The sequence below is a fragment of the Stylophora pistillata genome, chromosome 7 (genome assembly GCF_964205215.1).
Source record: "Stylophora pistillata chromosome 7, jaStyPist1.2, whole genome shotgun sequence".
Classification (NCBI taxonomy): domain Eukaryota; kingdom Metazoa; phylum Cnidaria; class Anthozoa; order Scleractinia; family Pocilloporidae; genus Stylophora; species Stylophora pistillata.
Genome location: NC_142525.1, coordinates 20,292,803 through 20,317,052, shown reverse-complemented (window position 1 = coordinate 20,317,052; position 24,250 = coordinate 20,292,803). Strand labels below are relative to the sequence as shown.

General features: G+C 40.4%; 1 pseudogene across 1 annotated transcript in view; it reads left to right on the top strand.

Annotated features, from left to right (window-relative positions):
• LOC148727003 (scavenger receptor cysteine-rich domain-containing protein DMBT1-like) overlaps positions 1-24,250 on the top strand; it is a 50,623-nt pseudogene that overhangs the window by 17,079 nt on the left and 9,294 nt on the right. The window contains exons 8-17 of the transcript XR_015989459.1: positions 3,532-3,789; positions 7,770-7,820; positions 10,298-10,411; positions 10,540-10,558; positions 10,926-10,962; positions 12,004-12,307; positions 12,680-12,790; positions 12,893-13,083; positions 17,802-17,924; positions 18,109-18,179. The product of XR_015989459.1 is annotated as a scavenger receptor cysteine-rich domain-containing protein DMBT1-like (transcript). The remainder of the gene's footprint in view (positions 1-3,531; positions 3,790-7,769; positions 7,821-10,297; positions 10,412-10,539; positions 10,559-10,925; positions 10,963-12,003; positions 12,308-12,679; positions 12,791-12,892; positions 13,084-17,801; positions 17,925-18,108; positions 18,180-24,250) is intronic.

The following is a 24,250-nucleotide window of genomic DNA, read 5'->3' as shown; positions in this document are numbered from 1 at the left end:
TCCCAAGATGTTTGCTTCTTACGGAGACTCGTTCTTATAATGGGAAATTGGGAGATTCTCCCCTCCATTGTGAGTAATGTTCACAATTCAAAGTCTTCGAGATAGTCGTTATTAATTGGAGCTATGCTGTTGTGCAGGCGGCGCATTCCTTCTTCGAGAAGTCTAAGTAAGACTTGAGTTTTATTAGACACAGTTCCTTTAGGGCCGTTGGTTGCTGTGGTTTCCTTTATACTGTGCTGTTTCTCCTCAGAAATGGTCTTTGTGATGTTGTCGACATCTTGAAGAGACACGCGTGCTTTCTCCATGCTTTGGGCTCTTATACCAAAACTGTTAGAGAGACTTCCAAGAACTTGCAAGAACGACACAGTACCACGGAGTCTCGATACTAGCTTAATGCAATCAGTAGCGCCAACAAATCGGTATCAAATGGGCGTTCTATACTGCAGAGTAGGCTTTTAACTGATATATTTATATCGATACCAAGTACTGAACCATTCCTGTACACATTGTTTAATTCGCTTCCTATTTCCGCCAGCATGGTCGGAAGCTCCAGACCCCACTGCTCCTCCGTAGTTTAACGCAAAAATTTCGCTCTTCCCTCCTAATTTTGCAGCCATGCGATAAAGTTTCACATCAAAACATCTGAGGTCATATTTACTGGACGACTCCTTCAGACCAAGTAACGAAATAAGGGGCTTTTCCAGCGCCAGTGTAGTCTCCCTCGTAGCCGTTTTTAGTCTCGTCACGCAACGCTCCTCCCCACAAACGACTGCTCACATTCGAAAAGCATTCCTTTCCCTTTGTTGTCTTTGCACCGATGAGATCACTGACATCGTTTCTTATGTGACCAATCAGAGCACAAGAGATTGTAGTCAATATTGTTTTTCCCGCGTTTTCAAATTCTGCATTTGATCGTAGTTTCTTGATGGAGGAAATGCCGAGGAAGGTTTTGCAATGTGATCGTTGCTTAATTTGTTCCACTTCAGTTGAGAAAAAGAAAAAATTTATGTTTTTGGAAAAAGTTCTTTGGATTTTCCGACGATTATTAGTTCCTGTCTGGATGTGAATGTGAGCTGCTATTCAGAGACCAGCGAGTTGTCAGGTTGTAAAGCTTGCTACCGACGATTGATCAAGTTCAAAAATGCCTCTGATCATCTTGAAGAGCTCAAAGATGAATCGAAGGGAATCTTCAAGGATCGCGAATTTCCCAGAACGAAGTGCTTATTGAACGTTGAAAGCAACGGGGGAGAAATCCAAGCTTCGAGCCGTGGGAAATGAGACGAAATGAGACGAAATGTTTACAATTCGATCCGATCAATACCACTTGTACTTCTAATGCTCCAGCCAATTCTAGTACTTCTAACGCGATCAGCCAGCAGGTACGTTATACTCCGGCAAGATTTCCTATTGGTTCTATTGGTGTGTCTCCTATTGGAAGTCATCCACACGGACTTGTCTAGAAGCTTTCCCTAGTCAACTGAGAGTAAGATAGACTGCTTTGAGTGGATAAGTCGAGGCCTGTGATTGGTTAGTATGTTTTGGCGCGGACACTTTCCAGAATATGGTAAGTAAATGCTGATTGATCGAAATCCTGAATGAAATGCAGTTCGAATGTGAGCAGCCTTTTCTGGAGGAGTTATTCGCCTGGCGTGACGACTCCGAAAATTGCTGCAAAGCAGTCTAGCGCCAGTGTGGCGTTCACATCGACGCTCAAATGCCGTTTACAAATCCTTTCGATCACCATAAAACCTTACAACAGCTTTTAAAAAGCCAACATTGACGGCCATCTCGTAAGTTAACGATCGAGTTACGTATCAAAGATCACATAATCGATTTGCGACATATGACATTAGTGTGGGTGGTCCATGCGATAATTATTGACGAAACATGACACTTTGACGTACTCCTACTGATATGTAATTAAAAAAACCTCCTTTTATTGGACAAAATAAATCAACTGTCCATATTTAGGTAATAGGGTGTTTATTATTTTTTTAGGATATTTATTTTTTTTGTCAGCTGTCAGTAAAAGCCCACCACAAATGTCAGTTGTCAGCTATATTCAGCGATTTGTCAGTTGTCAGTTAAAATTCTGGGCATTTGTCAGGTGTCAGTTAACCCTATCCAGACCCTCATTTTACCTCAAAACCACTAACCGATTAGCTGTTGATCTCAAATTAGTCGCTCTGCAGGAACGCACAAAGACTATCATTTGAAGAGGGGTAAGCAAGAGGAACGGCTTATTAAAGAGCGAAGGACTAGCATAGCAAAATAAGCATACAGTTAAAGACACTCAAAGGAGAAACACCGGCAAAAAGTAATCACACAGGACAAGAAATTTGAAGGATCTAAGAAATATTGCATTATTTTTTGTAACAGACCAACAAAAACAGAAAAGCTTTCTTTACATTCAGGAACATCGACCGAAATATTTTAAATGCTCATGCTGAAAACGAGACCGAGTGACGAACTTGTGCAAAAGTTGCGCAAAAACTGTTATTCGGAAGATTTTTTCGCTTGCCTTGGACGGAATGAACCAATGATTCCATAGTTAAATTCATAGAATGATAACCAATTGAATCGACCTTGTGCCCTAGAGTTTTTCCATACCGTTCTACGTCAATCGACAAAATGATTTAAAAGTGTCTGGTTTATTAGATTTTATCTCATGTAAAAAAAAAATTAAAAATTTGCAACAGTAAAGATTTCCCAGGTTGCATCTTCTTTCCAGTCCTACTCAGAGCAAGCCCGAAAAATAATGGCTTGTATGTCCAAAAATCTCTGATTTCACTTGAAGCATACACGTAGATGAAAATTCAGCAGACATTTTTAAGAGAAAGCTCAGAAGAAGTAAAGTTATTGTGGGGAATTTGACCATTTTAATTTATTTTGTACCTTTTTTTATCCTCGAGAGTTAATGCAATATGAGAACGATGTGTCTCAAATTAATCTACCGAGGTTACCTCCCACCTTCGCGGGTGTCCTTCGGGAAAAACTTGATTCGTAAGCGCGCTAGTTTCACTGACAAATTCAAACAAACTTTATATTCGAAGAAAGCTTAATAACTGCAGTTTCCGATAAAAATAAGATTCAAGGCATGTTTTCCTTTTGGAACGTGTCAGGAGCTGCTAAGGCGTAAAACTACCAAGGGTTCTTTTGAATTTATCTGGTATAGGTTGCCGCAGCACAAGCAAAATGAATGCACGGTCTTATTCACATGGCGTCAATCCACAAAACCGTGTCAGACTTTTTCGATATTTTGATTGGTTGTTTAGATATCGTCATCTAAAGTTGGAGTAGTTAAAGATATGCGAAGCGGGTCGCGTAAATGGACGCCATGGAACTAATATTTCAAATATCAAAATTTCCCGACACATGTTCGTTTGTCATTATTCTTGGAATGTTTTTTCGCGAAACTTGAAATCTAAATACCCAATAAATTTACTCAAACTAGATGTATTCCTCTTTCCAACTTTCTTTACAACGGAACAGAGCACATTCAAGGCTTCTTTATTTGTTAATTGTATCTAGATGCACCATCAGCCGCCCAATCAAGTGCTATCATTAAATTGGATAAAGGAGAAGACAGGTCTATTGATTGCCCTGTGGATATTGGAAACCCTCCAGCTGTCATCACGTGGTCTAAAGGAAATGATACCAGCGGCGAAAAAATGACTCGCTGCTCAACTCTTGAGGTTAAGAATGCTGCTTCAAAAGATGAAGGATGGTATACATGTTTCGCAAAAAATGAAAAGGGAAACGCAACCGTCAGGTTCTGGATACTCGTTGGTAAGTTGAATGGGTTTAGGTGTGAATATCAATAAATCTAAGCTATCGCATCTAAGGCCAAAGTATATCTGCAACATTGTCAGCAAAGTCGTTAGCAAAATACAAGACAGAACGCGTGTGGCTTCAGCAATTTTTAGTGGTATTCTTTTTCTCTTAAAGCATGTTACTCTTTCCTCCGAATAAAAAAAAAGTGTTGCTCTTTCGGTACACTTTTCAACAGAATAAAAAGGAGCAAAGAATTATTTTGAAAAGAAACTAAGTGCCCTAACGCTTGTCATTCTAAGGGGAATATAATTGTCGTACATACATACATTCATAAATACATGTACACGGCAGCGTCGCAGAAGATATCAACGAATGCTGATGCGAACATACGATAACTACTATTTATTACATCGCTCGCAGCGTCCGTGGGCAAGATGAAGCGAATCCTGTATTCTGATTGGCTACCCGAGCGGGCAAGATGGGCCTTTCTTGCTCGCTCGGGATTGCCCGCATTGATCCCGCGCATGAAAAAACTGAGTTACAACTACGTTCGTAATTCTTGGACAATGTCAGCGATGGAAACGCAAAAAGCAGCTGAAGAAAGTCAAACAAAGAAAACAGAAACGATTCTCGTGAGTTTGTTGTGTTACAAACACAGTTGGCTTTCTTTCCAGGCTCTCTAACTAAACAAGTCATTCTTAATTCTTGATATAGCGAAATATTTTTGCAGTACTATAAATCCTTTATTAACCAAGCTTGTTCGGCCAAGATGGCTGGATATTAGCCGAGTTCTTTTTTCGCATTTTTAGGGACCTCGACTTGGTCTTGGTCCATAAAAAAAAAAAAAGCAAGAGGAAATTTTTCTCTGCATATAAGTCACTGCTTAACTTAACGAAGTGTACTAGCCTCCATTTACATTCCAATCCCAGTCAAATGGGTAATGATTTTGGCAAGTTCTTTCGTGACAAAATTAATTCCATTCGGCTTGAGATGGCTCACCAATGTTGCACTTCTGACGTTGGCGATTCCCACTTTGCACTTGATGGCCCCTCCTTTTCTGAATTTCGTCTCCTGTCTGAAACCGAGGTTCTTGAACTAATTAAATTATCTACAAAGATGACTTGTTCTCTTGATCCCATTCCTACTAAACTTTTCACTGAATGTCTTGATGTGTTACTTACTCCAATTGCTAAATTAATTAACCTTTCGCTGAAATCAGGTTGTTTTCCTCTTCTCTGGTAGCGTGCTTTGGTTAAACCACTTCCAAAAAAGGAGGGTCTCGACCCCATCCTTAAGAACTATAGACCTGTGAGTAACCTTGCAAATGTCTCAAAACTTTGGGAGACTGTGGTTGCTAAGCAACTTCAACATTATTTATTTGGCAATGAGTTCTTTCCTATTTTGCAATCTGCTTACCGGCTTAATCTCAGTACAGAAACAGCACCTCTCAAAGTTACTAATGATATCCTCCTTAACATGAATGATCAACGAGTCACACAGCTTCTTCTCCTCGACTTAAGTATGGCTTTTGATACTGTTGACCACGCACTTTACTGTATCGACTTCAGTTCACATTTGGTGTTAATGGAAAAGTTCTCTCCTGGTTTTCGTCTTCCCTCTAAGGAAGGTCTCATCAAATAGTCATTAATGAGACACTCTCTGCAGAATTCGAGTTGCAATGTGGTGTCCCTCAAGGTTCTTGTTTGGGCCCGTTATTATTTACTCTGTATTCGAGCAAACTCTTTGAGATTATCAATCATCATTTTCCTGCGGTGCATTGTTACGCTGATGACACGCAGGTATATATCTCATTCCGTCCAAATGACACTCTTGATCAATTTAATGCTGTGGCGTTACTGGAAAGATGCATTGATGACATTCCTGCTTGAATGTTATATGACAAGCTTAAACTAAATGATGAAAAGACTGAACTTCTTATCATCGGTACACCTTAACAGCTTGATTAGGTAGTTATCACCCATATTCGCGTAGGCAATACCAACATTCACCCTGTGCCTATTGCTAGGAACCTTGTCTCATGGTTTGATGCCAATATGTCTATGTCGGATCATGTTTCAAAAACTTGTAAATCATCCTTCAACTATTTAATAACATACGTCGGATCCGGAAGTATCTCTCCAAACAGTCAACAGAGTCACTTATTCATGCTTTCATATCAAGTCGTCTTGACTATTGTAACAGTTAATTGTATGGTCTGCCAAACTGCTCATTGATCAAAATACAACGTGTGCAGAATGCCTGTGCTAGACTAATATTTGCTGAGTGTAGTTATTGTCACATAACGCCTCTTCTAATCAAGTTGCATTGGTTGCCGATTCGGTCTAGAATTGTATTCAAGATTCTTCTGTTAACTTTCGAGATCTTGCATGGCACAGCTCCCACTTACTTGGATTCATTGATTTCTCTAAAGTCTCAGTCATTCTATAACCTGAGAAGCTCTTGTGACACCCTCTTGCTTAAGCAACCTGGATTCAAATCTAAAGTGACACTTGGTGACAGGTTGTTTACTTGCGCAGCACCTAAACTCTGGAATGCATTACCATTCGAACTTAGAAACTCTAAGTCATTGGATATTTTCAGTTCAAAGTTAAAAAGACACCTTTTTCGTTTAGCATTTTTATCTTAGCCTGAACACAATATTATAGCAGTATTAGTATTACAGTAGTATTTGTATGTAGTTCTAGTATTTATTTTATTTTATTTTAATAGTTGTATTAATTATTACTGTTATTTTATTGTGAAGTGCATTTAAACTTTGTATGGAATTTGCGTTATACAAATTATTATTATTATTATTATTATTATTATTATTATTATTATAAAAATGCGAAAAAAGAACTCGGCCGATATCCAGCCATCTTAACCTCACGCTTGGTTAATGACGCATACATATATAAAACTAAGCGAGGATATGGGAAAGAAATGCTAAAATGAAGAATTTACAATTGTATCACCCACAAAAACATTTAGCTCTTTTATTAAAAGTAAAAGAAGACATCAGTGTTGTTGTGGGTTGCTCTTTAATTGCGCCAAGTGAGATTTGGCGGTTGGACTTTTCTTTAAGACTTCTTAAAACTTCCCTTGAAGGATTAATCACTTGTCATGGTTTTTAACTGTTTCGCTACACAGTTCCATACAATGCTAGCACGATGAATGAAAAAGTTATGCAGTACTTTAGATTAAGAATGAAGAAGTTCAAATTTTAGGTTGTCGCTTAAATTATAGTTTGTGCCATGTTTACAAATTAAAATACTTTTGTGATACTTGTGGTGCATACGAGTAAGCCTCGTATGCGATGTAAGCCAGTCTTGTGGAGTTCTTCGTGTTTAGGGATACATGTACTTAAATTGTGTATCAGTTTCGCAGCACGAATGTGAAAGTTCTCATTTTCAGAAAGTAATATGTAATGTCCCCAAAGAGAAATGCAGATGATTGTACAAGATAAAATGGCTTTGATGAATTGATCGGTCGAAGTTGCAAGAGATTTTCTTTAAAATGAGGAGAGGAGCGGAGTTGTTATCCTATGACAGTGAACTCCAAGGAAGATGAGAAACATACGTAGTTCATTGGTTTAGTCCCATCAGTGATGGGTCTAATTGGGTCAGTCTTGTAGATGAACATGGCTTCTGTCTTAGTTTTAAAAGTTCTGTCATTTTTCCCCAATTAAACCAGCATCAAGTACAGTTACCATATCATCCCAAACAACTCCCACAGGTGATTTATTTTTCTTTTTATACTCTGAAAATCAGAGATCGTACCTTGAAGTTATGAACTAAAGCGAGTAAAACGTTGCGAGGTTGATATACTTTCATAGTCACAAACGGTCGTGGGCTACCCTGTTAGACTGTAGACCTCCAACAAGTCAAAGCAGAGAGTAAACATCGTAATTGAGGCAGAGGTATTAGCAGTTGCAATAACGTATAAATTAATTTTAAAAAGTTTTCGTTTTTAAATTTTATATTATTTCTCCTCAGTTAAACCAGCATCAAGTACAGTTACCCCATCTTCACAAACAAGTCCAACAGGTGACTTGCTTTTATTTTTGATACTCTGAAAATAAGAGATCGTACCCAGACGTTATGAACTAAAGCGAGTAAAACATTGTGAGGTTGATATACTCTCATAGTCACTAGTGGTCGGGGGCCACCCTGTTAGACTGTAGACCTCTAGTAGTTGGAATAATGAATAATTAACAATTATTCCACGAGCGCGCGTTGGATATGAGATGATAGATAGCCAACGAGGCGCGTAGCGCCGAGTTGGCTATAATCATCTCATATCCAACAAGCGAGAGTGGAATAATTGTTTTATTAAAAAAACGCCCCCAAGAATCTTCTCGACTTTATTTTGTGAGAAGAAACTGGATTTAACAATGTACAGAAATTAGATTATGGTATATTGGCTGATATACCATAATGGCTGAACCAATAAAAAGTCTGGAATTGCATTATCCAATGATCCAGTTTTTAATAAATAAATTTAGACAGGTGATTATTTTCCTTTTTATACTTTGAAAATTAGAGATCATACTTAGAAGTTACGAACCGCAAAACTTTGCGATTTTCATGCTAGCTATCATTAAACGGCCGCCCAGTTAGCCCAATGGATAGTGCGCTGGACTGTTGTGCGGGAGGTCGAGGGTTCGAGCCCCGGCCGGACTAACACTCAAGGTCTTAAAATAATTGAGAAGAATTTGCCACCTTTCTATAACATCAAGAAATGGTTAGATATTCTAGTCTTCTCGGATAGGGACGAATAAATGGAGGTCTCATCTCCTGCAGGGTTGGGGGTAGGAGACGTTAATTTCCCACACACGAGGTTACTGTGTCATCCGTTCAGAATTTATTAGTCGTCCTTCTGCAAACCAACTTGAGCATGTGAAAAGGTTCTAAATCAAATCTTAAAATTGTGATAAATATAATTCGTACTATTATTATTATTTTATAATAATCTCCATTTTATTAATAAAGCAATTATTTACAATTTTAAACCATATATCTAATTATTTACAAATTTCAAAAGAATTATTATCTTAAAGTGCACCTAAACCCGAAAATGTTTTTCGCTTAACGAAATAAGCGTATTTTTTGAAGTATTTCTGTGCAAAATTTTTTTTAATTTGCTCAAATCTTCAATTTTCTGTGCCCAGTCAAAATACGGAAAATCGGCCGCCATCTTGCCCCACGACCGAGTTTCAAATCGAGAACACGAAAGTCTGCATTTCACACATTTTCACTTGTTTGGGAAGGTTGTAGTCGATGTTGTCCGAAAATATGCCGACTAAGTGTGTTGTAGAAGGATGTAGCAACGTGCGAAATTTGCAAGAGGGTATCGCGCTTCATACATTCCTCATACAACACACCTAGTCGGCATATTTCGGACAATATCGACGACAACCTTCCCAACTTGAAGTGAAAATGTGTGAAATGCAATCTTTCGTGTTCTCGATTTGACGTCACATTACCCGCTGGAGCCATTCCCCGTTAAACTCGGTCGTGGGGCGAAATTCGACAAATTCGGCGATTTCAAAGTTGATCCAGACTCAATAAAACAAGTGTCCACACCCACAGATGAATTGGGAATCGCAGCCAAAGGTATATGTTACAAATAAATTGTTTCAGACAAAATAAAAAAAAGCAATTATGAAATCGTTTAAGTCATCTCCTTCAGTTTATATACGAAAAAAATCCAACTTCTTCTTAACTAAGTAATATTACAGCTTATTCTGTATCTCTTGTTGTATTTTCTAATGTTTTCGAGTGAAAAAAACTTCTGTGAAATGATATCGCTATGATATTTTAGGAGTAAGATTTTTGCGTATATTCATAACACGTATATCCTCTCGAAAACGATCTAACATTTTTTTACCTTTCTTTTCTCTGTCTTCTTTTTCTTATGGCAGTCATCTCTTTGAAGATATACACTCCTGTTGTTGTTTCTATTCATACAAACAACGTTTTGGTCTCCAAAACTTTCACAGGGACTGAGTTGCGCCCTGTTTTGCCGTAGTATCTAGCCAGTCAGTGTGCGCATTCTTTCAACCTTACGGCATGGTATCAGCGCAATATTTTCTCATGTACAAGTGGTTTTAACAAGAGGACGAGTGAGTCCTGAACGGACGCTATAGTACAATTCCTCATTACAAAGTTTCTCAGTATGACACAAATTTATCGATTTTTGTTTGATTATATCCAGCATGAAAAATCGCAAAATATCCACCAAACCAAACTTTGAATGGGTTTCTGATGCAAATAATACTAACTAGAGTTCAAAAAGAGTTTTAAATAGGTCTAAACGTCGACAACGTGAAAAGATAAAGCAGAATAAAAAAGGTTTGAAAATCGACACGAAAACTGATGTTGCCATGAAGCTATGTAAACGATTGCCTCAACAACGATACGTGTAGTGTACTCTGTGCCATGACTTGTTAGAGGTCTGAATCAAAGTAAAACCTTGTCTAATATTGTTATGATACCAAGCCTCATGAAACAAATCAATTTAGGTCCTGAAGAATACAAGTGTTCTTGTAATGACGTCATGCTAACAGCATTAAATGGAGTTCTCGGCTCGATAATCCTTCTTCTTATAATTTTCATAATCTGGCTACGCAAAGAAGGTGAGCAACAATTTAATTACTTATGATAGGGGGGGGGGGGTGAGGCAAGATCAATGACGAAGCAAGATAAATTGTTTTTACCTTCGACCCAAAAGTTCTACTTTTATTTCTTTTTTTTTCCTTTTTAGACGTTGTATGGAAACAAAGGTAAGAATTTGCTTTCACTTCGAATGGTTAGAGATCATCCGAAAATAAAATGCCAAACCTGACGTAATTGTTTTTATTAAATATTTGCATATTCAGTGTATATTTTGTGTATATTTTGTGCATGATTAGCGCCGCAATGGCTGCCGTGAACTTTGAGTTCCTGCGAATTTTAAATGCTCAGTGCCTGACCATGAACACAATGACTTGTAACTGTTCATCTGTGGAAAGTCCAACTGGTCTTTGCTTTCTCCCTATTCATTACCATTCTTTGTATCATTATTGCACTTATTCATGATTATTATCATTTTATTATTGTCATTATCATTATTAGTGTTAGGATTACTGTAGTATTATCATATATTCTTAGTTGCAGGACCAGTGAAAATGAAAGAAGTGCTTACAACGTAAGTTACAGTCTAGGCATTCAGGTCACGGTCACGTTGGTATGGAAAGAAAGTGTGTGATTTATCTTTACAGATGCCTTCTTCTAACGCTCGTTAGAAAAGAGCGGGCTTTTACTAAAAAAACGCGAACAAAAAGCAATGGGCGGCAGACACCATGTAATTGCGGAGACCTTTAACTAGGTAGGGTCTGAAAGATTCTCTCCTGGAATTAGGTGAACCTATTGCCTTGTTTTGTTCTTGGTTTTCCATAATTCAACTTGTGCATAACCAAAAGGTCTTCTTCCGGTTGAGACTTTTTTCAAATAATATTCCCCGCTGTTTTTCTGTCTTCTCCTAATCAGCAGTGTGGGAGGTAAGTAGAACAGTACTTTTTCTGTGTTTATATTTGTCCACGATTTTCATCACCCATTTCGAATCTTCTTATTTTGGAGGTGCATTTTGTAGTTTTTGTTATTTTTGTTTACCTAATCATTCTAAGCAACATATGGCAATCTGCGGTCTTTCCTTACACTTAGGTAGCACGAAAAGCAGTAAAAATCTTGAACAAAAGCTCATCTTTCAAACCAGCAGTCTAAATCTCACAGGGATCAACGAACGCTTTTCATTCCACTAATTTATTCTTGTTTTTCTCGTTGCCATGTTCCCACCAATAACGTAGCTCCTTTTTCTGCCTTTAAAGGCACACACAACCCACAATTCCTCTATTCGCTCCGACGAAGGGCTAACGCTCGAAACGTCAGCTTTTGTAATCGTTACGGTGGCCAATTTATCATTTCAACTTTGTTGATATATCCAAATTATTTTGTAGTTTTGGCGAGGATAGTAGAAATCTCGACCAATCTGTTGAACATTATAATTTTCGAAAATGGAGAACATACTTTCAATTAATTTATAGTAATATAAAGAAATAACAAAAACGTAAGTCTGATTCAAGTGCGTAAACTGTTCTTAATACCTGGAATGACCTGTTAATGAGATATATCAAAGGCATATTTACTATAGACTTATTTACTGAGTTGGAAGGGTATATTGGTTTAACAGTATATGGCGGAAGAACACGATATCGAACAAAGTCTGCTCCATTCAAGTACACTCTCGGAGCCTCCAGTGGAATACGTGGAGCTCAAAAAGGTCAGCACCCATAATAGACAACTACAAAATACAAGATCGGGTGCTGATTACGCCCCTCTTCATCCCCTGACACGCTCCTGGGAAGTTCCAAGACATCACGTGACCATAGAAAAAGTCATTGGTAAAGGTGCTTTTGGACAGGTCGCCAAGGGAACGGCAGCAGGACTTAGAGGGAGGCCTGATACGACTACCGTAGCCATTAAGATGCTTGAATGTGAGCCATGTTCTGATCTCAGCATATTGATAAGCACGAGTAAATTTTTCGAAGACAAAAACTCGCACGAGTCCGCACGAAGGGCGGGTGAAATTCGCAATTGCTCATTACAGAAAATTGCACGAGAAATCATGTTGTTATTTGCTAATAATCTATTCTAAAAGAGAAATAGAAAGTCAAGACAAAAGAAACCATAACACTGAGTTCGCTCGCTATTTGTAATTCGCACTCGTCTTACAACTTTGCACTCGTGTTACATAAGATATCCACTCGTCTTCAGCCAATCAGACCTTTTCCATGTATATTATCATACAACTTACATTCGTGATTTGGAATTTTGCATGTCATTAATATTTTCTTTAAACTCTCCAGCTAACGCTGCCGAATCGGACAAGAGAGATTTGATGAAAGAACTTGAAACGATGAAGAACCTTAAACCACATCCTCACGTCATCAAACTTCTGGGATGTGTTACTGAACCTGGTATGTTTTGCTTGCGGGTTTTGATAATACCATGTACATTTTCCTTGTGATTTTATTTATAAGACCATCATGTCAAAAAGTTTTTTGTGTATTTGTTTGCAGAGGAACTACTGGTATTGATTGAATATGTTCCTTTTGGAGATCTGCTGGGTTACCTGAGAAAAAGTCGTGGATTAAATGACACTTACTACAAAGACTCGGATATCGACCCACAAACAAATTTGACTTCACACCAGCTGATAAAGTTTGCTTGGCAAATCGCTGATGGCATGAGTTACCTGTCCTCAAAATCTGTGAGTTAGCATAGTTTTTGAACTATGTCTTGTATCTTTTTAAAATTAAAATTATGTAAAATTAATTGTAGAGCGTACACTCGTGATAAGGTCATTTTCTCAAATAAACTATTTCATATCCTCAAAAGAATACGCCTGATTGGCACAAACATATTCTTACCGTCCAATCTTTGGGCTCTTTCTGCAGGAGGCAACTTCTCATTTTCCTGCCATCGCCCTTTTTTTCTTTGTTATGAAAAAAAGCCTTTTTTCATGATCAAGATGATGAGTCTAACACCTCGAACAAAGACACTCTCGAGACACTTCAGAGTCGAAAGTCTAAATGGACTCACCCACAGGGCCAGTTCGCATCGTTAGACTTTTTCATAAAAAAATGTCGCCACGATATTAACAAACTTAATTTCAATCGTAGTACCAAATTTTGCAATCTTTCCTCTGAAGAGTGGTCGGCACTAAAAAGCCATTATAAAATGCAAAGACATTGTTATCAAAGCGGCCGACAAGGGCGGCGCAGTAGTTGTTTGGCGGACAGACCTGTACCAAAAATAAGCTTTGCGGCAACTTTCTGATACCTCTTTTTATCAAAAGGTTGACAAAGATCCTACTTCCATTAATCAAAACATCGTCAAAAATACGATTAACGAACTCATAGCTAAACAAGAATTGCCGGCCACTGCAAAAAATCTCATCATAACCACTCCTAGAACCTCTTGTATTTACTTTTTACCTAAAATTCACAAACCTAACAACCCAGGTCGGCCCAATGTCTCGGCTTGCTGTTGCCCTACCGAACTTATTTCCAGCTATTTAGACAAAATTATAGCTCCCATCGTCAAAACTTTACCATCGCCTCCGGGTTAGCTCAATTGGTATAGCGCTGGACTGTTGTGCGGGTGGTTGAGAGTTCAAATCCGGCCGGACCAACACTCAGAGTCTTTAAATAACTGAGTAGAAAGTGCTGCCCTTGTAATAATATCTGCAAACGGTTAGACTTTCTAGTCTTCTCGGATAGGGACGAAAAATGGAGGTCCCGTCTCACAAGCCCTTATATGTGATTCAAATTTGTGGGACGTTAAAGAACCCACACACTCCTCCAAAAGAGTAGGGCACGTAGTGCCCGGTGTTGTGGTCTATCTTTGTGCAGTGTCTATCCAGGGTAAATTGGGAGGAAGGGTGGTGCCTCGCATGGACCTTGTGTTCCGTTCGCACTAAACCTTCCGCGTCTAGTCACACCGGATAAAGTCGTTAACAACAACATCGTATATCAAAGACAGCCAACACACTCTTCACATTTTTCGCGACTTTAATTTTCTTGGCCGGAACAAACTTGTTTTCACCATGGACATTACATCTCTTTACATTGTCATTCCTAATGGCGAAGGTCTTCTGGCCTTCAAACATTTTTTTGATCAACGTACTGTTAAAGTGCTACTGAAACGAAATTTTCGTATCTGAAATTTTTGCTCTAACCTGTAGTTTTGAATATGCTGATCATCATGAGATAATTTGCTTTGGCCAAAAAGAAGTGAAAGATATCTTTTTTAAACATTCAAAAAAAAATTTTACACAAAACCATGTCCGAGCTCTGGTACCGAGCGAAATGGATTGATGACGTCACTGGTTGTGTTCACTCCGATAGCGTGGTTTATTTCACTCACTGTTTGTTTGTATTCGTGGGCGGAGATGGCAGATATTGAAGTTTTGTCAAGTGAATCTTCTTCTGAACGAAGCGAAGTTGTCTCCAATAGCGAAGAGGAAGATGGTGGCGTAAAATGGGGTTTACAGGCCTAGACGACTCCCCAGCGCGTGTTTAGAGTAGCCTATTCAAAGTTTAGCCCTCACGAGTATGTCTTGGAGCGACCGCCCTCTTTTGTAAGATACGAGCGGTGGATTTTGTAGAGATCGTTCAGTAGTGGTTGTGTTTCTATTAAATGCCAGTTTTTCATGAGAATTTGCTTTATGTGTGGCACTGAGTACACAGACTAGGGATTGCGTCTTTTTCGAATCGTTCGCCGTTGTAGATGTACAGCTATTTTTTGACTGCCTCGATCGTTAAGTTGTCTTGATTGCTTTCAGCTTGCGCCACGCGCGCTGATTCGATCGTACTACAGCTCTTAGTGTTCAGTGTTCCAGCCGTTTTTGCTCGTTTTCTTTTCTTTATTTCGATTTTAAAACGACCGATTTCACGTTCATAGAAGCACATGATCGCCTTTACTGTTTCTTGCTCCGCGTTGTTAAGGATTTGCTTTATCTCATTTTTGAAATCCTCGTCTGCTCTTATTTTGGCCCTCGCCCTATATTGTAGGGATTCTGGGCATGTTCTGCTAGGCACTTGGTACAGAGGGATTTGTTCGTTATCCTCAGACTTACCGAGTAGATCATCTTCTGTGGCGGTGTCGTATGAGGCTTCCACGTTTTCTTCATTCTCTGAATGGCATTGCTTTGGCCTGGGGCGTTTAGTAGCCCATCTGCTGTTATAATGTCTTTCGACATTTTCTGTAGATGGTCAGGCAAGACCGCGATTTCGATCCTAATCTTGTGGATCTTGTCAGTTGCCCATTAACTAAAAAGACTACTAGAGATTCGTTCTCGGTATCAGTCGGGAATTTTGCTCCCTATCAAGGCGAACTTCTCGCAGATAGCCAAGATGTCGATATAACCGCCGATGAAGAAGACGAGGATGGCATTTTGTCCGAAATCCACTTTTTCGGCTTCCCTAACATGCAAGCCACACTCCATGTTTTTACCCTTCTTTCACAGAAGTACACAACCAGTGACGTCACAGGGCTGTTTTGGCCGCACCAAGATGGCCGCCAATTTTGATCTCAGCCGGTCAACTTCGAATGGTTAAAAATGTACTTCCTGCTATGTGTGGGCCCAAAAACAGTACACAGCGTTTGCAAATAACGCTCAAACTTTATTATATTGCAAAAATCTCGGATATGAAAATTACGTTTCAGTAGCACTTTAAGGAACCCAAATCTGAAACCCTACTTCGCTTAGCCGCACTAGTACTCACACTTAATTGTTTTTCGTTCAGGGATAACTTTTTCAAACAAACCAACGGCGAAGCCATGAATACCAAAATAGGACCCAGCTATGCCAATATTTTCGTATGTTTTAGGAATACATTGGCCCCAAACCTGAACTCTACGGTCGCTACATCGACGGCTGTATCATGGCGCTACCTCCTCTACCAGAACGGAGCTTACTCAATACATAACCGCAGTCAATTCTTTTCACCCGGCTCTAAAATATACCTGGGAAATTTCCGACAATTCTTTATCTTTCTTAGATATCAAAGTTTCAATTGAAGGCAACGGCTTATCCACTAGTGTGTATTACAAACCCACAGACTCACATAGTTACTTGTATTCATCTTCGCATCCATCTCGTGTTAAGAATTCCATCCCACTTTCTCAGTTTCTAAGACTTCGACGTTTATGTAGTGAGGACTCTGATTTTTCCAACAAATCAGAGTCAATGGGCCAGTTTTTCGAAAAACCTGGTTACCCTGTTTCTGTCGTTCAAGCGGGTCACCACCGCGCCCAACTTATTGATCGACAGTCAGCACTACAAACGTCACAGAAGGAAAATTCTGACCGCATTCCATTCACTCTCACCTTTCACCCTCACAACCACTCAGTTAAATCCATTATTCTTAAAAACTTTAAATTACTTCAAAACGATCTAGAGACTGGCACTATCTTTCCGCAACCTCCACTTATTTCATTCAAACGCGACAAAAACATAGGAAGTTTTTCGGTCAGAAGTTCATTCCAAACTAATGACCAACCTCGGCACTTTTAAATGCGCTCGGGCACGATGTAAAACTTGTCCTTTCATTCACAACGCTCAGAAAATATCGGGACCCAAGTGATCCATTAAGATCACCGATCACTTCAAGTGCACCTCCGCCAAAGTTATCTATTGCGTAACTTTCACTTATTGCAAAAAGTTATACATCGGCGAAACAGGAAGACGACTAGGTGACCGATTCCGAGAACACCTTCGCGACGCGGAAAGGAATGACAAGGACGCATCTAAACCGGTCGCTAGACACTTTAATTTACCTAATTATTCTAAACAACACATGGCAATCTGCGGTCTTTCCTTACATTTAGGCAACACGGAAAGCCGCAAAACTCTTGAACAAAAGTCAATCTTTCAAATCGGCACTCTTAATCCCACAGGTATCCACGAACGCTTTTCATTCCACTAATTTATTCGTGTTTTTCTCGTTGCCATGTTTCCACCAATGGTGTAGCTCCGCTTTCTGCATATAAAACCACATGCAACCCACAATTCCTTCATTCGCTCTGACGAAAGGCTAACGCTCGAAACGTCAGCTTTTTTATTCGTTACGGTGGCCAATTTACAATTTCAACTTAGGTGATACAACCAATTATCATTACCTTAATTTGGGGTTGGCAATCGTCTCGGAGCCTTGCAGATGTACTCCTTCTTCGCAGTGTACAATTAAGTTTAATTCCCAGTTTATCGATTGTCAAAGAACATTTTCTCGATTTTTCTTGAAAATTGCAACCGAATTAGTACTTTTTCATTGCCGGCCATTTGCGAGGATAAGAAATACGCACATCATTAATTTCGGTAGATACGGCTATTTTCATATCTAAGGCTCATTTTAGTTTTTTTCCTCTTGTAATTACAAATTCTCACTGAGAGGTCAATAATTTTTTCACAATCCATTATTTTAGATCATCCATCGAGACCTTGCAGCCCGTAATGTGTTGGTTGGAAAAAATGAAACATGTAAAGTGACAGACTTTGGAATGGCCAGAGATGCCCAGCAGGAGAATATTTATAAACGAAAGACAAAGGTATTACAAAAGAAGTGGGGGTACTCAATTTCACAGCATTCAGAATAATCATCTTGAACAATCATTGTTGTGGTAGAGATGAACTGATGAGAAAATAATAGATACCTAAAAGAGTATTATTTCAAATAAAACAGCCTTTGATTTCTTGATATAAATAATTTTTTTCCCATCATCAATTCTTTAGGGCCGTCTTCCACTGAAGTGGACAGCTTATGAGGCGTTGTTATATGGTAAATATACCACCAAAAGTGACGTGTAAGTATAACTGATCATTTTGTTTAGAAATGACTTCTATTGAACAAGTGGTTCATGGTTAGCGTGCGTAGATAGTGCTGTCGGATGGTATGGATGTTTGTGGGAGTTTGGAGAGTACAAGATAAGCATAAGAGTTACTTAAAGTGCAGCAGAGAAACTCCAGCATCTTCACGGCTCCCCAGACTTTACCAAGTGCATTCATAACTCGATCTACGCGCACTCTCAAACGTTCGTCTTTTCGTAACCGCCTCCCAGTTAGCTCAATGGATAAAGCGCTGGACTGTTGTGCGGGAGGTCGAGGGTTCTCGCCCCGGCCGGACCAACACTCAAGGTCTTAAAACAAGTGAGAAGAATATGCTACCTGTAATATTCCTAGAAGCCTTAAGGTCAATAACTCGCACAACACACCGTCACCCTTCGAACTCCGGCTCTTTCTCATATATACGCACACTCTCCCGGTCACGTGACCGCTGTGTATAGTCCCGGATGCCCAAAGGACACCACATCTTCCTCTTTCTCCGTTCATAAACTCTGACATGAATTTCAACAAAATAGCATGAAAAATGTCAACAATGTCCGATCGGGTAAATAGAAAACTGTAAGTACAAAACGATCAAAGTCAGTGACATAGTCGCTGAGTCTCTCAGGAGGTCGGGTGACTCTCCCTGATCTCCTTGGTAGCGGCTGTGGCTGGATAGGGCTCTGTTCCTCCACTGGCCATGCACTGGCTCCCATCTCTGGGCTGGGTGTGAGTCCTTGGCCACACCCTTGCTCACAAGGTACTTCTGCAGGCTCTACAGGGCTCGGTCCCTTTGACTCTGTAGCTGGTGTAACAAACTGCTTGACATGCGTAATGCTTCACTTGTATTGCACGCCTTGAGGTGACTTTAACTGGACTTGATTCCCATGACGTGCTATCACCTGGTATAGCTCTTTCTCGTAATGTGGTGACAATTTATTCTCCTTCCTCTTCTCCAGTAACACAAAATCTCCTTTCTGTATGCATTTCTCTGCGGCCTGATGCCTCTTGTTGGCATGGTCAGCCCCAACCAGTTTTTTTTCTGCATCGCGATCTCTGGCCTGCTGATATCCTGGGTCCTCAGATTCTTCTAGACTAGCAACCTCTGGCAACTTAGTAGACAATTTCCTCCCGAATAACAGTTCTGCTGGGCTCTGGCAAGTTGTTACATGCGGGGTGGTACTGTAGGCCAGAAGATACTTATTCAACTCTAGTCTCCAGTCTCTCTTCTCAGCATGGGCCACTCTCATTGTTTTCAAAAGGGAACGATTTTGTCTTCCGACTTCCCCATTTACCCTAGGCTATAGTGGTGTGGTCAGTCTATGCTCGATGCCCATTTCATTCAAGTATTCTTTCATTTCTGCGGACACTAGGTTGGGTCCGTTGTCCGTTCTCAGGGTATTAGGTACCCCATACCTGGAGAACTGTTTATCTAAACACTTGATGATCATTTCAGAAGTAGTAGATTTAATGATGTCAACTTCCACCCATCGGCTGAAGTAATCCACTAAGACCAGCAGATATTCTTCTGTTGGCATAGGCCCAAATAAGTCCAGCGCTAGATCACGCCATGGCCTCTCGGGCATCCTGATTATTTTCACAGGCGGAGTGATTCTCTCCTTTGTGACCAGTTGGCACCCGTAACATACCCGGCACTTCCGTTCCACAGCTTTATCAACTCCTGGCCACCACACTTTAGATCTGAGTCTCTCCTTCATTTTCACGATTCCCTAGTGACCTTCGTGCGCAAGTTACAAAACCCTTAATCTCAGCACTTTAGGTATCACAATTCGTGTTCCACCTAGTATAACTTGACCGATGAACGTCAATTTGTTGCGCACCATCAAAAATTACCGTGGGCCCTTCTCCCAATTTCCACTAACAAGGCAATTACACACTGCTTGTAACTCTTCATCCTCTGCAGAGGCACTCTCTATCTCCTGGATCTTAATGGCTACGGGGACTGCTTTAAGAGCAACCATCCGAACATGTTCATCGTCATAACGACATTTCTCTGACGCTTGGAGCGTTGTCAGACGTGACAGGACATCAGCAATATTATCTCGTGATGCGACGCAGCATACCTTGGAACTATATGGTTGCAACCGCAACACTCAGCGTTCAATGCGTGCTGATGGCTTGGATCCTCTAGAGTAAATCACCTTCAAGGCCTCATGATCTGTCACCAAGTCAAAGGTCTGCAAGCCGTACAAGTATTGGTTGAACCGTTCGCACGCCCACACTAGTGCGAGCGCTTCTTTTTCTGTCTGACTATATCTCCTTTCCACGCTGCTAAGGCTCCTGCTGGCGTAACAGACGGCTCTGCCCACACCGTTCTTCACCTGGACTGGCACTGCACCTAGCCCCACCGGACTTGCATCAGCTATCATTCTAGTATGTGCCTCTTTGTTAAAGTATGCCAGAACAGGTGCCTTGGCTAACCGCTATTTCAGTTCCTGAAATGACGCTTCTTGCTCACTGTCCCATACAAAGAGTACTCCCTGCCTAGAGATCGCTCGTAGAGGTTCTGCAATGGTGGCAAAGTTGGGAATAAAACGTGCATTGAAGCCGACCATCCCCAGGAAGCTCCTAACCTTTGTTGGTGTGGTTGGGCGGCTTGATTCAAGTACAGCACGGACTTTCTCTTCTGTTGGACCGATACCGTGCTTTGACACTAGAGGTCCCATGAAGACTACTTTGTCCATCCTGAATTGACACTTCTGAGGGTTGAGGGTGAGATTCTTCTCCTCTAATCACTGCAATACTTTATGAACATGCCTGTCATGCTCCTCATTATTCTTGCCATGCACTGTCAAGTCATCGGCAATGTTCTGAACCCCACCAATATCAGAGACCACTTGTCTTATTATCTGCTGATACTTCTCAGGTGTTGAGTTTACTCTGAAACTCAGCTTCTTGTATCTGAATAACCCATCATGTGTGGCAAATGTGTTTATTTCTCTGGAGTCCTCATCTAGTTCAATCTGGTGGAATCCCAGACAAAGATCCAATTTTGAAAACACTGCACTGCCATTGAGATTTTCTAACACCTCGTCCACCGTTGGGATGGGTATCCTTTCACAAATGATAGCTGCATTTGCCTTCCTCATATCTATGTACAACCGGATATCCCCTGATGCCTTTGGCGCAATCAGCACAGGACTAACCCATGACGTCGGCCCATTTACTCCCTCCACTTTATCCTTAGCAATGGGGTCTTCAACTTTCGCAGTTACTTTCTCTCGCAGTGCAAATGGGACACGCTTTGGTTTCTGAGCTACTGGTGGCACCTTTGAGTCGACGTGTAGTTTCAGTTTGTAGTCTTTCAGCTTTCCGACGCCAACAAACACTGTTGGATACTTAGCCTGAAGAACTGGGGCTAAGTTCTCGCCAACGACATTGCACTCCACAAACTCACTGCTGACGCTCGAACTAATACGAAGCAGACCCAGAGCTTGTGAGATTTCGTGGCCCAGCAGACACCTTCCACTCTTAGTGACTACCAAATGCGAACCTATCCTCTTATCACCTGCCGAGATCTCAACTTTAACCTAGCCAATCACTTCCAACTCCCTTCCGCCATACACATACAACCGCTTGTGGCAATCCTCCATCTTCGCGTTAAGGCCTTGGGCCTTAAGTTCTTCATATTCTTCCATTCCTATGAGGTTAATTACTGACCCTGAATCAATGAGTACTCTTGTTGTAATGCCATTAATATTCACTTCCAGCACTGGTTCTTTAAGACGGGTTGCATTGCATGTTTCTCCTTGATTCTCTGTAACTGCAAATGCAAAAGCACAGTTCTCCTCGCTGTCAGATGCGCTCTGATCGCTCACGAAGTTAGCATTGTAAGGCTGGCGTCTATCAGAATCCCTCCTTCGCTGATCCGGTTTACCTCCAGTTGCATAATTACCACTCTGTGCCTTACAACACAAAGCAAAATGACCATACCTCCCACATTCTGCACATTTCTTTCCTTTTGCTAGACAACACCTATCAATGGTCAGATGCCCCTCTCTTCCACAATTGTAGCACTTTCTGGGCTCATCATCTCTTTTTCCTTGTCTCGTCCTGATTGCATTGACGCTGTCTCCTTCCATTACCACTGGGTTCACGGTCATGTTTGTTGCTTGTCTCCCAGCCGCTTCCCAAGCACGAGCTTTATCTAAGGCTTCTTCCAGTGTAATATTTCTGTGTTCGAACAACTTCCTCTTCAGCTCAAAATCCGTTAACTTTTCAATCAGCTGATCCCTCAAGTTGTCGTTCAAACTCGTTCCGAAATTACAATGCCTAGCTTGTTTCCTCAGGCGTACCATAAACTGGTCAGCGGTATCCCCCTCATGCAGTGACAGCTGACGAAAAACATGGTGCTCGTAAGGAATATTCTCCTCGACGCGAAAGTAGAAATCCAGCTTTCGAATAGCGACCTTATAAGCGTTATCACCCTCTGCTGGGATAGGACCAGGATCTTGTAAGTCTTCAAATATGTCTTGCACTTCCATACCGGTGAAATGCAAAAGTTGAGACGCCTTCTTACGAGCATTGTCCATGCTCTTTCCTTCAGCGTAATATTCGAACGCGCGCTTCCATTTACGCCACCTGTCCGCAACTTGCAGAGCCGGTCCGGTTAAATCCAACGGTGGTAAGTGCTTCTCACTTATATTTAGACCATCCTCGTTGCCAATGTAATTTTCCTAGAAGCCACTAAGGTCAATAACTCGCACAACACACCGTCACCCTTCGAACTCCCGCTCTTTCTCACATACACGCACACACTCCCGGTCACCTGACCACTGTGTATAGTCCCGGATGCCCACAGGACACCACACTACCTTTCTACAACACCGAGAAATGGTTAGATACTCCAGTCTTCTCGGATAGGGACTAATAAATGGAGGTTCCGTCTCCTGCAGGGTTGGGGTAGGAGACGTTAATTTCCCATGCACGAGATTACTATGTGATAGATGTCCTCCCCTGAGTGAGATGGGTGGGTTAGGTTTAGAAGGGTGAACCTAGTAGGGGACTACGTGTCCTATTGTTCTCCCACCTGTACATTGTACAAATATTTAAATACAATATAATACAATATAGAAAGATAAAGGAGTTACTACTAAATGCTAAATGTCGTAGTCTCCTGTCTTATTAAGTTATTTAATACTTTAGGTTAGCCTCCTTTCGTAATCTTAATATACCACAGGCGGCCCAAGCTCTCTTTAAGAACCACACAAGGAACACAATTTGCATATCGATTTATAAGGATTTTTATGGAATTTTCTGTAAGATATCCATGGAGATAGTTAAAAGTGAAAATATTAATTAAGGAGGCTCGAAAGGGTTTTTCACAAAGCAAAGCAAAGCAAACTTTATTTACACAGGGTAGCCCATTCAGCTCTAAGGCTGGTATCCATAGGGGCCCTGTATTGAAAATAATTTACATCAAATTTCTAGAATAGATATATATGTATATATAATGACTAAGATTTTACAACTACATTAACAGCCTAAAACTACAAAGCTAAAACACAATTTAAACATAACATAGTAAATAAAATATCAAAATTATCAAAATTACGGTAAAAGGAAATGTTTTGCTCGGCGACAGAACGTTTGAATGTTTTCACTCTTCACAATGTTTAAAGGAAGTTTATTAAAAATTTCTGCGCCAGTAAAAAGAAAGGTCCTTCTCCCAAAATTCTGTTTTACTTTTGGTAGGGATAGCCTCAGACTTTGCCTCGTGGAATAATTGTGAATATTCGAAAATCTGGTAAAATATGATAAAAAGTAACTAGGAACTAATGAGTGGAGACAGAGAAAAACGAGTTTAGCCTTGTGGTAATAGCGTCTACTGGAAAGAGTCGGCCATTGCAGCTGATCTATTGCTTCAGATGACCGAGAGCAACGTGTAATAATCCGTGCAGATCTATTTTGTAAGCGCTGTAGTCGATCTATATCTTGTTGTAAAAGGTTACTCCAGGCAATGTCACAGTAATCAAATAAGGGAAGAATTAAGGTATTATGAACAAGTATTGCTGCCTCTTTTGTGACGAAA